Source organism: Pan troglodytes, chromosome X (assembly GCF_028858775.2).
Source record: "Pan troglodytes isolate AG18354 chromosome X, NHGRI_mPanTro3-v2.0_pri, whole genome shotgun sequence".
In the NCBI taxonomy this organism is placed as follows: Eukaryota; Metazoa; Chordata; class Mammalia; order Primates; family Hominidae; genus Pan; species Pan troglodytes.
Genome location: NC_072421.2, coordinates 18,416,482 through 18,432,789, shown reverse-complemented (window position 1 = coordinate 18,432,789; position 16,308 = coordinate 18,416,482). Strand labels below are relative to the sequence as shown.

The 16,308-nt window shown below is 43.2% G+C and overlaps 1 protein-coding gene across 4 annotated transcripts in view; it reads left to right on the top strand.

Moving 5' to 3' along the window:
• Positions 1–16,308, top strand: part of RAI2 (retinoic acid induced 2) — a 61,341-nt gene that overhangs the window by 23,433 nt on the left and 21,600 nt on the right. The window contains exon 2 of one of the 4 annotated variants that reach the window (XM_016943844.3): positions 187–380. The exons of 2 other annotated variants lie outside the window; for them this stretch is intronic. The gene's annotated coding sequence lies outside the window, so the exon portion shown is untranslated. Of the gene's footprint in view, positions 1–183; positions 381–16,308 lie in introns of all 4 variants that reach the window. One more of the 4 variants, XM_016943845.4, reaches the window with a different exon arrangement.

Genomic DNA, 16,308 nt, shown 5'->3' with positions numbered 1-16,308 from the left:
TCCAGTTCAGGGCTATTGCAAATAAAGCTGCTACAAATATTCTTGAACATGTCTTTTTGTGTCCATATGTAGATCTGTCTTAATGTTGCCTGTGATAGCATTTGACAAAGATAGAGCTTGCAAAAAATAACCCCCTGCCAAAAATCAAACAACAACAATAACAAAACCCCCAACTTAACCCAGCAGGCTTCCCAGGAAGAATGAAGCAGTCAACTTGCATAAGGCCTGTCTTGACTTCTCTCCTTTGGGGGAAGAGGATCACATTAAGAAGGGTGGCAGGCTTGCCTGGACACAGAATTCCACTACCAAACAGACATCATTTCTGAGAACTTCAGTGTTTATGATCCAGGTTTCCCAGTGATTAAATTACTCCTTGTAAGGTAAGTGGGGATCTTTGGTAGGGCCACTGGCTGCTTCAGGATCTGTGAGCTGTGTTTTGGGCTCCAATGCCAAGATTTCCCATTAGAAGCCCTGTAAGGCTGGGTGCAGACAACTTCTAAAGATACCCAATTTACTTTTAGGGAACTCAGACCTTGGGAAAACCCAGCCTGTTGCCCATCCACAGGATGTCAGTAAGGATTTCAGAGAGTGAAGAAAGAGAAACAAACAGGCTTGCACCTGCACACTGGTGGGCTTTGGTCTTTTGGGTGTCTGCAGCAGCTCGCTCTTCGACTGATTATCTCTATAGTGGAAGCTATCTTGGCTGACCCCTACCTCCTGGGTACTCACCTCCACCTATCTGTGTGCTCACTTCGAACCCCTGCAGCTCTCTCCTCCAAGACTTCAGTACTGGCCCTGGAAGCATGCTTAGCCCAGGCACAGGACAAGCAAGAGGCTCTGGAGCATATGTCACCAGGAGCAGCCCTCAACTGATGATGCAATGTAACTGGAAGACAGATGCCCCTGTTTTCTCTCCCTCAGTAGGGAGAAACCTGAGGTTAACTCCCAGTGGGACTTAGCCCCAGTTGCTCATGGCAGTCAGCTGCTTATTAACGCATCCTGAATTGTTTGCCTTCCTTTCCTGCCTCACTTCTCTACTGCTCCATGGGTGCTGCCTGTGGTCCCCTTCTACATACACTGTATGCACTCAGATCTTGGTCACAGGGTCTGCCTTTGGGGGAATCCAAATTTAACCATGCTCCTCCCCAAGGAAAAATGCTTTCTGGCACATACACTAATTTTGCCTGGGGATTTTGCAAATTCCATGACACTGTCTGCATCGCCTGGTCTGGGGTTCAGCAAGGCCTTCGTCAGATATCTTTGCTGTGGAGAAGCTTGTGATCAGGGGCCAACTCAGGGGAGGACCATAATAAATACAGATGGCCCCCAACTTAACGATGTTCAACTTAGAATTTTTTTCACCTTTACAATGGTGCAGAAGTCATACTCGTTCGCTAGAAATTGTGCTTCGAATACCTGTACAGCCATTCTGTTTTTCACTTTTAGTACACTATTCAATAAATTACTGAGATAGTCAACACTGTATTATAAAATATGCTTGCTGTTAGATTATTTTACCCAACAATAGGATAATATAAGTGTTCTGAGCTTACATTAGGGTTGGCTAGGCTACGCTATGATTTTGGTAGGTTAGGTATATGAAATGCATTTTTGACTACAATATTTTCAACTTATGACAGGACGTAACTCTATCGTAAGTGAAGGAGCACCTGTAGTACTTAATTTTCAAGCTACAATGAGGGCAGACAGCTTGGTCCCATTGCTCCCTGTCCTTGTCACTCCCGATACTGTTTGTGCACGATAGACATGTAACTCCAAAAAGATGTGAGGAAATGGAATCATTTAAGATACAGGGGTTGCAGGGGTGGGAGTTGAGGGGTGGGTATTGTTACTTAAGGGGATTCTCAGCTACTCTGTATCTCTGAGGAAAATGGCTTATCATAAAATACAGTGTGAAAAGGAAAAGACAAAAATTGTATCTGTGCCATGATAGGTTGTTTCCTGTAAAAAATAAAACAATAAAGTTAAATAGTTTTGATTTGTTGGGGGCATAAGAGTCCTGAATGAATTTTTCCATTTTTTCTAATTTTTCCAAAATTCAGTTGTAACATAAGCATGAATATTTTTAAAAGAATTCCAGGATGAATCTTTTTAGGGAGAAAAACCATAATGCACAAAGCAGTTTGTCCAGTTTCTTTTTCATCTTTTCTTGGAGGGGTATTTTTCCACATAAGAAAGGGAACAGAGGAAGGAGGTGGGGCTTAGGGCAGTGGGATATAACTAGCTATAACATTTGATGATTTGAGTTTGAGTTTGTGGTTCTGGGGGGATAAACACACAGACCTATCTCAGTGGGGCTGGGGTGATCTGAAGGCCTACAGCATTTAAAGAGGGCAAGATGTCAAATTGCAGATACAGATCTTGGTTGATCTGTGTGGAGGGCACAGCTGGAGCAGGAAGGGCTGGGGAGCAGGGAATATGAAGGCACAGATAAACTTATCCAAGAGTTGGGAATCGTAGAGGGAGGAGTATGGTTTTGGTTTTGAAGGATTCCCTTTGGCCTGATGCCCTTCATTGCCTGGGGCAAATTTAGAAGCACACAAGCTGTTTAAGTTACATTCTATTAACCTTTCCCCAGCGGCTGTATTTGCCTGGTCTGATCCCGCACCATGCTACACACATTTTCTAATCGTTTTACTGTTTCACTGATTGCAGAATTAGAAGCATCCACTGTCTGGTAAAAGTAGGTCAGGGAAGTTCCTGACTTCGCTATGTTACTAATAGATTTCTGAATGGTAGCGTATGGGCGCCTTAATGTGACATTTGAGCGGAAGAACAATGGTGATCACTCACTGACGATTTTGTGCTTGAATCGTTCTTTTCTCCAACATGAACACATGTTGCGGAGGTCCCCGAGATTACAGGTGCCAGTGAAAAGTAAATGAGGCACTGATATGTTCATTTGAAAGCAAATCAGTGCTTTTATCTGGGCCTGATCTCTCTAGGCCTCCCTCTTCTTGTGGCTCTCTGCCATTTGCCTTTCTCATCACAACTCTCCTCCCTGAGCCACCACCATAAAAACCTTTTCTGTAACCCCTGCCATATGAAATAGTATTACATACGCGACCTCTTTCCATCAACCCACCGCCTTCCCCTCCTGTAAGCTACCTTGGAATCCCACCTCTCTTCTCTTACCCTGCCTTCTCCTCAACCTCCTTTTTCCTCCTGTTGGGTGTTTTATTCTCTTCCCATATGATCCAAGCTTAAGGATACTGTGGGCCTCACAGAACCCATAGAAAATGAAACTGCATTGCCTTATAATCAACTACGAAATCCTTAGGTTGTCCCCAGGAAAAAAGTAAAGCGAGTCAAATTATAAAGACCTAGACGTTGTCAAATTCACCACATGGGCATTGCTATTGTCAAGTAATGATTTAGATAGGCACGCTGTGTGTATCTCGCTTGCTGTCTTCTTTAAAAAAAAATACGAATCATTTTTGCTTAAACTACTTCTTCCTTCTAGCTCCAGACTATGGTGATCATAATTATGTCCGACCAAAACATATTGCTTGTGTGTGTTCATGTTTAATTGGAAAAATGACAACAGTGATTTCTTTGAAGTCTCATACTCACCCAGAGCTACCCTGCCAGTGGGTGTTCTAGTATCCAGAATTTCTTAGAGGAGGAGGAAGAATAAATCACCATAAAATGATACAATAAAGTCTTTTTAAATAACAACCAGGTAGTAAATTAACATATACACGACCTTTGAAATGATTATGTACGGGGAAGTTGAATCCAGCAAACAGCTGGCTGGGTGCCTGCCTTTGACTAATAGGCTGAGAGATACAGCTGCTAGAAAGATATTTGAGAGTAAGCCCTAAATGCAGAAATCTTTTATTTTAAAAAAAATCAGCTTCCTCATTTGACAAACTCTAATTTCATTGGGATTGACAGCATTGCCTTTGTCGAGCACACATTTAACAAATGAGATTGAACAACCACCCCACTCAGTTTTATCTAATTTAATTTGACAGCCAAAGCAGGTAGGTAGAATAATGTACTTACAGAGGAGGTAAGAATGTTTTCCCCAGGGTTAAATGACATGCCTGACATGGCTTGCTGGATCAAGCTCAAAGCAAGTATCTCCCCCATTGCTTTTGTATTTTTGTTTTGTTTTACTTTTTAAATTGAGGTATAAAGTAAGTAAAGCGAGTTCATCTTAAATATACAAGTTGATAAATTTTTGCCTATGTGTACGTTCATATAACCACCACCCAAATCAAGACATAGAACATTTCCATCCCTGCAAAACATTCACTTCCCAATCATTATTTTTCTCTTCTTCTGGCTCAAGGTAACCACTACTCTGACTTCTAACAGCAAAGATCAGTTTTGTTTGCTTTTGAACTTCAGTTTTGTTTTGTTTCTGAGACAGAGTCTCACTCTGTCACCCAGGCTGGAGTGCAGTGGCATGATCTCAGCTTACTGCAACCTTCACCTCCCGGGTTCAAGTGATTCTCCTGCCTGAGCGTCCTGAGTAGCTGGGATTACAGGCGCACACCACCATGGCTGGCTAATTTTTGAATTTTTAGTAGAGACAGGGTTTCACCACATTGGCCAGCCTGGTCTCGAACTCCTGGCCTCAAGTGATCTGCCTGCCTCAGCCTCCCATAGTGCTGAGATTACAGGCCTGAGCCACCATGCCCAGCCCGAAATTCATATGAAGTGTATCAGACAGTATGTACTTCTCTGTCTGGTTTCTTTTACGCAGTGTAAATATTCAAGATTCATCCATGTTGTTGCATTGTATCAGTAATTCATTCTGTTATTGCTCTGTAATATTCCATTATATGAATATAAGACTGTTTATGTATTATTGATGGACATTTGGGTTGTTTTTGGCTTTTCCCTTGCCTTCAGTTTTATGTTTTCTGGATAGTCTATAGAAGGGCATCCTAGAAATAAGCAAGAATGATGTGCCCGTGGGTGAACTTGTTTCCAACTGGTGGCAAAATCCACTCACCACTGCATAAACAAGCGTTCTGGATCCTGAGTGGCAAGACTGTCTTGGGTTATCTTTCCCTTAAGACTCAAGTGAGCTTCATGTTCCCTTATCACATCCCCAGCATAATTGTGGGGTAAGGAGGGACCTCAGCGCCTAGCCTCCATTAACCCTAATATGGGAGAAAAGAAGGTGAGCTTTAGAAACCGACAGGCAGGGGGACCTGGGGTGGGTTTGCAGGTGGCCAGGAAAGGAGAGCAGCAGTTTTTCATCTGGAGTGCACAGGTATCTGGCATCACGCCCACCTTTGGGCAGACTCAGGGACACAGCTTAAATTGGGGCATCTCTCCTGATCATTCTGACACCTGCCCATTTTCTGAATCTGGGAAATAAAGTAACCATTATTGCCTCTCATAAAGAAGCTGACCAGGCAGTGTGGCTAAGGTAGTCATTTGTCATTGGACAGAAACTGGGCACAAAGGGATGTCACCTTAGAAGGCTGCCCCCTCCCTCCAGCTGATGGGTGAGGCGAGCAGCTGTATGTACAGGTGCGACAGGGTTGGGAACTACTGGGAGGCGAGGGTGGGTCTGCAACCTGGACCTGGTGGTGCAGAAACGAAAAGAGATCAGTTGCTTAAACCTTCCCGGTTTGCCTGGGACTGCCCTGGTTTAAGTGCTGAAAGTTCCAGGGCCTGGGAAGCCCCTCAGTCCTGGGCAAACCAGGACAATTGGTCACCCTACAAGAGGGAGCCCTTTTCACTCTGTTATCAGTGCATTTCAGTTAATAAATATTATTAGCCTTCTATTACAGACCATGCACCTTGCAAGGTTTGGGGGATAGATTGGTAACAACAAGACAGTGGTGATCTCTGCCCCTCCTTCTGGAGTACTTCCTATAGCAAGAAAGGTAGGATTTAAACAAGTGATTACAATACAGTGCAATGCTTGCTTTGATTAGAGACAATAAGGCAATGAGTGCTTTAATTGGGAAAATTCTGGAAGCTCTGGAAGCAGGTGGGAAAGACAATCCACTACAAGTTCATGATTTCCTTAGCATATCCACAAAGTTCTAGGGCTGCTCAGAAAAGCCATTTGCAGCAAACTCTGATGCACTCATAACAGCTATCAACAAAGAGGGTGGAGGATGATAAGGAAATAGACAGATTTAGGTCTATTGATGTAATCCCTTTGTGCTGCTTACATTCCCAACACGTAGCCACATTTCTTCTCCCACTTCGACAGTCCTTACTGGCTGGTGCAAAACATTCAGTGTGTAGTGAACGGGAGTCCTTGGCATTGTCCGTGCCCATAAATTCAGAGTGACAAGCATGCCTTGGAAAACCTTCTTCAAGTTTTCAGATCATGTAGATAAAATGGGGAGAGGGGTGAAGATGATGTTCTGGGGTTAATAATTCAGTATGTTTGTAAACAGGGCTCCAGGGTGGAAAACTTAGTGCCAGATTTTCTGCGTGTTGTTTTACAACAGAACAGCATGTACTTGTAAGTATCTAAAACTAATGGACATGTACTCTTGCCTAAGAGGCCCAGTTATTGTTTTTTTAAAAAAAGCTTTTTAATGTACTAGAAATATATGGCAGCTGTTGTAAGAGCTGAAAGGCCCGCCCAATGCAGGTTGACAGATGTCCATATATCCATATTATATATTAAAAATACCCCCTGAATATTTTACTTTCTACCAGCTATCACACAGATCCAATAAAACAAAACAAATCTCCCAGAACTGAAGCCCTTATCTCCATGGAAAAGTCCAAACATTTATTCCAGTATCAGAGACACAGCCAAACAAGATGTGTCTCGAATTTTAGAGTCCCTTTCTTGCCTTCCTCAGCCGAGAGGGTGCCAGTGATGTTTGTGTAAGGTATGTCCTTTTATGGATGTTTGTAGAAAAGATGAGGATGGATGGTTTTTCTAGAGGATAGTTCTCATTGTTTTCATCATGTGTTAGAAATAGCACAGATACATTGGGTCAATTTCTTTTTCTTCTTTCTCTACCTTTATCATCATTCAATTAAAACAAAGATACTCACAAACTATTATTTTTCTATCATATGGGAATCAATGCCCAACTTACCTGTTCTGAGTACTGACCCTTTGGAGGTTCCCAACTATTATGCAGCTTTTTCTAGCCTAGCTTGTGACAGGTTGTGGAGGTATAACACCCCCCCCACACACACCCCAGATGACCTCTGAGCTTTCCTTTGCAAGGAAGCAATAATGGAGACTTATCCATGAGGGATGAAGTGCCTCTTCCCTTCACAGTTTGACCATGCCTTCCTTTGTAGCTTGTTCAGCTCGGCTTGTCCTGATTTATGTTTTTTTGCCATCTGGTTTATTTCTCTTGTTTTGTATTGTTTTAAGTGTGCTCCAGGCCATCTTTAACTGAGTCTTTAAAAAAAAACAACAACAACAACAAAAAAAACAAATCATAGGAGTGTCATTTGAAGGTTAGGGATGAAAGAGAAGTTTAAAATGGGACTCTGATCTTCCCTGCAAAGTCCAGTAGCTAAAAATAAAGTTCCTTTTACTTTGCTGATTATGTAATAGAACACGTTCTCAGATGTGAATGCTATGGAATGTCACAGTTGTTCAGAGAATTTTTTTTGGGTTTTCCTAAATGGAGGTGCAAGAGTTCTCTCAAATAATTGAATTCATTCAGTTAGCTGTTGAGGACCTACTGTGTGCAAGCCACTTTGCTAGACACTATTGTGGACCACTTTGTGATGCTGATGAGCTGTAACCAGAGGCAGTACTTGCCTTTCCTTTGGTCTAACCTCAGTTTTCATTCTATTACACCATATAACTCTTTCTAAAGAAAAAATGATGTGCGAGGGAAGTGGAGAGGGAGTTATTTTGCAAAAGGAAAGGATAGAGTTGGGCAAGGGCAGTGTTTGTTTGAAAAGGGGAAGGTTCTCTCTGGGTACTGGGTGCTGTCTGTGTTCTGGGAAGCCATGAAATATCAGTGACCTGGATAACTATGTTTAAACCATGTTCTTATTAAAACCAGCAGTCCTGGCTTACCCAGTCAAAGAAATTCTGAAACAATTTTGGAAATACATTCACAAGAGTGGAATTCATAAATGGAACTGTACAGCCATCAGCTGCACTGTTTAGACATAAAGTTGGATGAGCAAAGGGGGAATTTTACAAGTATGGATTCAAAGCTTTTAAATGAACTTGCCTAATTGGTAGTAGTGATGTAGAGCATCTTGCTGGAAGGAAAACAAATCTCATATCTAAAAATGTTCTCTTAGATGTAAAAGCAAATGCAGCCTCAAACAATGCTTGCGAAACATCTTGGTTAAGGATTTTGGAAGAGATTTAAGGATCATGGGTTGTCGCCTGGCACTTGGTGAACTGCTCCACACAATTTAGAAACCCTGTCAAGAGGTTCCTAAATCCAGCTGACCTTAGAATCACCTGGGGAGAGTTTAGAACTTGTACATTTCTGGATCCCATTAGATGCATGAGGTTGGGCTCTTGGGAGTCAGATGGAGAATCTGTGAGCTCAGAGGGATCCCCAGGTGATTTCAATCATTAGCCCTGTTTTGAGAACTGCTAGCCTAATCCATTTCTCTGGACAGCATCCTATCCACACCATTACAGACCTTTTTTTTTTTTTTTTTCCATACAGATGGCCATGAAATCACATCTCAGCACATGTCTTTGACTCTGGATTGCACATGTATTCATTAGCTGAAGCCCAATTTTAAAATCCAATCAACTCTATGATTCCTTGAAATGACTGCAAATCAAGTCACATCCAGTGCTCCTCAGGTTTATTTTTGTTCATTATTATTCTACTGAGTGCTCAGGACATTCTACTGCTCCTGAGTTGGTGAGCTAGAGGCATAAATAGCTTTTGGATCCCTCGGGTGTCGAGATGGTTAAAAGGATAAATGGTGATAAGTGAATAAAAGGATGAACATTGGCAAGTGAACAAACAAAAATTTGATAAGGCTCTACTCTAAGCCACATGCAGTGTGAGGCCCTTGACGGCCTCCCCCACCAACCCTCCCAGTATCTTTCTGGGGGTGTCTCAAACCCCGTTTTACACATGGGAAAAGCGGAGTGATAATCCCAGGCCACAGAGCTCAGGGACAGAGCCAGCAATCAAGCCTGGGCCTTCTGGGTTTACCATACCACGTAATTCCCCCACTCGCTCCCATCCTAAATCTGATCCTGAGTTTTCTTCATTTTATCATCCATAAAGAGCATTCTAAATTCTCTTGTGCTCTGCCCTGGGGTCCAGCTTGGGCTCATCAAGGTCCGCTTACTTCTCCAGAGATCCCCGTAATCTATTTGGAGGAGTAGCACAGTTCTACTCTGATTTGGCATGTTTTAGAGGAATCAAAGGTAGGGCCATTCATTTTTGAATTATACATAGGTTTCCCTTCATCTCTAGAATGTAATTAGGCAAAAGGGCTCGAGGAATACCAAATGTCAAGCCAAGAGCATTAAGAAGCTGCCAAAGGAAGCGGGTATTAGCAACCTCTGTTATGTGCCATGTGGGCCAGAGCTGTTCTTAGCTTCTCGGCAGGAGGGAGAGGCTGTGGTTCCAGGAATCAGGAGAGAGAGGGAGGCAAGCAGGAAGGTCTTTGCCTCTTCCCTGCAGATTTTGTAGTGGTGCAGCTGGCATTTCTCGGTGATTCACAGATGGGCCTGCCTTTGATGGCCTTACCACCTTTCTTATTAATTTTCTGATAGGTAGTCTCTGGACCAAGACCAGGGTGACCCACCCATAGCACTACTACCATTTGGGACCAGATTATTTTGTGCTGCGGGGGCCTGTCCCATGGCTTGTAGGATGTTTAGCAGCATCCATGACCTCTACCCACTCAGTACCAGTAGAACCTCCCCACCTCCCACAAGTTAGGGACAACAAAAATGTCCCTATACATTGCCAAATGTCCTCTTGGCAACAGGGACAGAATTGTACCAGGTTTAGAATTGCTGGCCTAGAACTATAGTAGAAACATGAAGGGAAAAAGAGATCTCCTGCAGGGGTAGGGATACTGGGTTGGAAATGGACCCCCAAGCTTCAACCTCCCCACCTTCCCTCAGCCTGCAGAGGTGGCACCAAAAAGTGGTATATGAAGTATGTGAGACTTAACCCAGCGATCCCTTAAAGGGTAAATACCCACTTGCCCCATTCACCCTTTTCCCATGCTGCCATCCCACCCACCTGTTCTTGGTACATGGTGCTGGTGCTGTGGCAGTAGACACTCTTGATAGCATGGGCTGGTGGTTAAGAGCATAGATTCTGGAGCCAAGGCTACAATAAGTTCACATTCCAGCTCTGCAACTGAGTAGCAAGTTCCCTGTTCTTTGCATGCCTCAGTTTCTGCATCTTTAAAGTAGTAATAATAACAGCGTCTCTCTTTTGGGGGTGTTTTTGAGGCTTGAATATTTGTAAACATTTAGAAGAGTACCTGGCACTGTGTATACACAGTAAGCACTGTGTATAAAAGTGTATTGTAAATAAAACATAAATAGTACGGTGAAGAAGTTCTGTTAAATACAGCCACTCAACAAATGTTTATTGGTTGTCGAACAAGGCCCCACCCCTACCCTCCTGGAACTCAGAGTTTGGTTATGGGCCAACAGTAACTTGGGCGGGGTTCTGAGCCATGATTCTGTGTGGCCTGCAAGGGGATCACAGAGTTTACTCCCTCCCTCTCTGCACTAAGGGCTGCTGTAGAAGCAGAGCCCACTGCCCTGGCCATGCTCTTCTATGTAGTCTCAAAGTCAAGTTCTCCATATCCCAGTGGGCAGGCCATCTGGCCTTAGCTCCCCAATGCAGTGCCTCTTACTCATCATAAGTCGAATGCTGCTTTACTCTGCATCAACTGAACATTCCATGTGACAATGACTCAACTCTCTATATCTTCAGCTGTAGCCAAAATTAATGGAATCTATGTATTAGTTTGTTTTCACATTGCTATAAAGAACTACTCGAGACTGGGTAATTTATAAAGGAAAGAGATTTCATTGACTCACAGTTCCACATGACTGGGGAGGTCTCAGGAAACTTACAATCATGGTGGAAGGCAAGGGGGAAGCAAGGCACATCTTACATGGCAGGAAAGAGAGAGCATGAGGGGGGAAGTGTTACACTTTTAAACTATCAGATCTTGTGAGAACTCACTCACTATCACGGAAACCAGCCCCGTGACCCAAGCACTTCCCACCAGGTCCCTCCCTTGACATGTGGGGATTACAATTCTAAATGAGATTTGGGTGGGGACACAGAGCCAAACCATATCAATTCACTATTCAATATTTGGTAGCACCTCTGTAATGAATTTGAGGTATATCAGTCTTTGGACACACTAGTTGGGAACATTGTCCTCCCTCCTTCACTCTCTCGCTCCCTCCCTCCCTTCCTTCCTCCCTCCAAATAAATATTCATTGAGCATTGTCTATGAACCAGGTATTATTCTGGGTGCTGGGTGAGGTCTCTGCTCCTAGAGACCTAACATTCCAGGTTAAGTAGAAGAGACAGACTATAAACAGAAAACAAAGGAAAGAAAAGATAGCTTGCAAATGTGATAGGTGCTGAAGGAAAGACACACCGAGACTGATATGAGAGAGGAAAACTGGGATGGAGGTGGTGACTGTTCCAAATGGCCATAGAACCTTCTCTATCTAAGAAGGCTGTTCTGATTTGAGACTTAGCTGAGAAGGAACCAGTTGTGAGAAGGGCATTCCAAGCCAAGGAAATGGCCAGTACAAAGGCCCTGAGGCAGGAAAGAGTTTGGTACCTTCTTGGAATGAGTTAAAGTGGGGCCAGATCAGATAGGGCTTTGTAGGGCTTGGCTTTTATTTTAAAGTACAATGAGATGCCTTGGAGAGTTTTATGCAGACAAATAAAACTATTTGATTTATGTTTTAAAAGAAGGAGGGAATAGTCACTGTGTCAAACACTGCTGAGATGAGTAAGATGAGGGCCAAGAGAATCTCTCAGTGGATCTGGCCACATGGAGGTCAACGTGACCTCTGTGGAGAAGTAGAGAGCAGCTGTTCTCTTTGCCTTTTGGTTTTAGAAAATATGGTTTCACCAAGGAATAGGCACTTGTATTTGAAGGGATCAATAATTCAATAACATTTCTTAATACTGCTTTGGTCAGTTTTCAGGGAATTACTTGGTTTTATTCTTTCTTCAGTAAGACTTACTATAATGGTCACAATGATGTTTGTAGTGGTGATGTCATCCTTGGTATCTAAGACATCACTACCTGCCCACCATCAACCCCCTTGATGATTTCCCAGTGTGGGACAGTACCAGCCCAGCCACACATGCACAGCCCCTGGAACTCTGTGACATTCATGACCCATGTTCATTGCGGAATGGCTGGCTGAGGCCAAGGGCTGCCTGTGACTCAGGAGAACTATCTAGGCCCTTTATAAATGGGCCAGGCAGGGCACAGAGGGTTGACCTCGGCCTTCTCAGTGCCATGTTCTCATGGTTGTCCCCTATGTGGCTTTTCACTTCCAAAGTCCATCCAGCCCCTTAACCTTGCCTGAACTTTTAAGCCCAAGAATGGCAGAAAATCCCTCAGAATAAATCCTTAAAGAGGCATTTGACAGAGCATATAGAAACTTACACTTGGTAAAAAGTGACCATAGAAAAAATCTGTTTAGCACAAGCTTAAATATTACTGTGCTTTTTATGCGGTCTCCCGCAGCATTTTGGAACCGGGACATTTTTCCTGAGTGATCGTTTCCTTTGATTTTTTCCCCCCACGGCTTTGATTTTGTAACACAAGAATAATATTTTTTCTGGACCAAATTTCTTATAAGTGGTCTTGCCCAGGGAATGATGATTCTATTTTCTCTTAAGTACCAAGAAGTACATACACATACAAGCACATTTAATAGCTTCAGATGGGATGGTTTGACTGTCAAAGGCATATTTGCAAAATTCTGTTCCTGTTGATTCCAGCCCCTGATTCAAAGCCCCACCATTATAATGCTGTTGCAGACACAGTGGAGAAAGCCCTTCATCACCTGCATGGTAGATGCAGGCTGTTCTTCCTCCCTTGAGGAGCAAGCCCTGAGTCTTGATGAATGGATTCCCTCTAATGTGTAATGCCTTCAAGATGGACTCAAAGGTAAATCCATCCCATTTGCAGAAAGGGAAGGTTCCTAACTTCCCCAAGTTAATAACCGTCTGCAGTGTTGGACAAGGCTTCAAATTGCTGACACCTTTGTTCATACCAGCTGGCAAGATTGGGTCACATAATTAACCACACAGGGGCACATTTTGCAGTTAACTCATCCTAGGGGGGCTGCTCTGCTCAAAATCAGACATTGGACTCTGCCTTACTGTGATTTTTTTAAAGGCCTAACTGACTGGCTGGCAGGACTTTCCTATCAGCTTTCTCCTACCTAGAAGAGTCTCTTTCATGCTTAGGCCACTGAATTCTGGAGTCTGCACTGAGTTCTTAACTGAAAGTCTGTGCAAATCCCAAATCCTAATGAAAGAAAAAGGTATGGTCCTTGTCTGAGGGTGCCCCTCTCTTGCCTCCCCGTGGAAATGGGATTGCAAGAGCACCATTGCCCTAGAGTGTCTACTCTTCACTTCTATAGCCCTTGGATCTCCCTTTAATCAGCGCTGCAGGCACTTGGGAGAAAATCCAGCTAGGGCCTGCATTTCCTTGAGGTGATTCCAAAAAGTAGATTTTCTAGGTCAGTGGATATGAATGATTTTAAATTGCCCTCTAGAAAGTTTTTAACCAATTTACTTCCTTATTTGCAGACATTTGCTATGCAGCTGTATTCATTTGTTTGTTCGTTCGTTCATTCATTCGTTTATTTATTCATCTATTCATTCACTTATTGATTCAGCACCAAGACTGTATACCAGGCACTGTGGACCTGTAAACAAATATTAATTGATTCCTGCCCTGGGTGGGGCTTGGTGGGTTTTCTCTTTGTCTCTTTGAAGAGAATTGAGATTGTGTCTGGGCCTCCTGAAGACTGGCCAGGATAAGCTATCCATTTACGTAGTGGTGAACGGGGATCCAGACTTGGGAGGAGGGTTGCTCACCCCTGGCTGCACATCAGAACCACCTGGGGAGCTCTAAACAAATCCTGATGCCCAGGCCCAACCATGGATGATTTTGATTTCACTGGCCTTGGGTGTGGCCTGGGAATCTCGGTCGTTCAAACGAGATTTGGTGGGTTCAGGGTGGTATGGCTGTAGACTTATCTGGGTCTTTCAAAGCTACCTGATCAAAGTCTCTTGTGCAGCTAGAGTTGATTGTCCCTCTCCACCCTTTATCCTAGAGAGTCTAGCCTGATGAAAATCCTGCATCAGGTCCCCACCACCTCTGCTCTTGACCTTACACTTGTCACTTTAGACTTGATGATAGTTACTGTTCCACCGCACATCTTGCCTCCTGTGGGCCATGGGAGGCCAGCACCATGCCAGGCTTATGTTTGAATAGACTGACCATTGCCATGGAAAAGCTGCTGAGAAGAAAAATCATCCCTCTTTTCATCTTATTTATTGTTTATTTATAGTTTCAAATATAATCCTCGCCTTATTTATTTAGGATTCCACAGTGAAGCTCATTTGGTTCCCTATCTTTTGTTATAATAACAATAGCTAACCCCTACTGAGTATTTACCATGTGCCAGGAACTGTTTCAAGCATCTTGCACATGTGAATTCACCTACCCTTCTTAACAACCCTGCGGCATATACACTGTCATCACTCCCATTTTACAGATGAGGAAACTGAGGCATAGAGAGGCTAAAGGAGTTTGTCAGTGTTCACACAGCCAGTCAGTGGCTGAGTTGGGCATCTACATCTCATTTCATTTAAGTGAGGCCTCTTCTCTACAAGTCGGAAGGACTTCTCTTGGATTTATTATGCCTTTGCATTGTATTTTCTTTCTCAAAACAGAACTTCAGGGGACGAGTGAGTGTACACCTATGAGATCTATCAGCATCCCTATGCTCTCACAGTGGCAGAGTGGCTTAGGACAGAGAGCTTAGGAAGAGAATCATTCAACAGCTTGAGTCACTTTCGTTGCATCCATTGGACCAAGTTGTCTTGATCTCGTGGAGACATAAGTAACTAAAAGTAGACGGTTCTTACCTGTGCCAAGGGCAGGCAGGACCCTCTGCAGTTAGCACTCTCACATCTGCATACTTTTAGAATTGTCCTCATAAGAAAAAGGAGAGACTGAGAAAAGCCTAGCCATGATTCAGAAACAGCCTGAATTCATCTGTCTTTGAAAGTACCTAGAACTTCTCCTCTGCTCATTCTTCTGGGAGAAATCAGAGGCTCTTGGAAGTCAGTAATTGTGATCTCTTGAGTCATAATTTCTGCAGTTGTATCAGAGCCTAATGTGGGGATGCAAGATGGAAACAGCACATGGGGCTGTTGCCATAGACAAGGCAGAGAGTGGAGGGGCTGAAATCTCCTGGAAGGAAGGGATTAGCTGCCCAAAGAAGAAAACAGATTTGAGAAATCCATTTACCCTGAAGGTTTAATAGGGAATGCAGGTCAGACTTACTCAAATGTCTTTAGTCACGGGTCTCTCTCCTGTTTTTATCTTGTACCCAGCTCAGAGTTTCAAAAGAGAGGGGGCAAGTGAACCTTTAAACCCCGACGTTAATATTTACATCCACAATATTAGGAATAAGAATTCTTGTCATCTATTGAACTGAAGGAATGGTATTAAAATAAATGTAAAATTATTAATCGTATATTTCTCAGTTATTAAGAAAAACTCTTGCTTGTGCTTGTATGATCATAACACCCAACTCAGATTTCTAAGAATGTCACTAGCATGTGTTTGGTTTTTCTCTTGAGAATTAATATTGCCTATGATAAGAAAATAATTTGGAAATATTCACATGGATTTTTGACATGGCCCTAAGGAATTAGCCATTAAAGAATTTCAGAATCCTAATTAGTCTTCAAATAATCTTTTGCATGGTAAAGATCTTCTGCTTGGAAGAACACTATTTCAATATACTGTTTGTCACTTCATTACCTGAAAGCTGCTTGGAGGCATTTTGTGGAATGAAAATCATTTGAGGGCCCAGAGGGTCAACACAAAGGTGCACAGAGCCTTGAATTCTAACCGTAACCCTGCCCCTACCTAGATGCGTGGCCTAGGCCAAGTCACCTTTTCTGAGCCTTTGTTTCCCCAGCTATAAAATGAGTTGTACTAAATAGTCTTTGTAAAAATGGAAATTAGAAAGCCATATGTCATCTATCCCCTGCCTTTCTTTCCTACCACTCTGAAATTTGTTAGCTCCTCTCCTCCCCTTCTCCAACCTCTCTCTCTCGCGGTCTCTCTCTC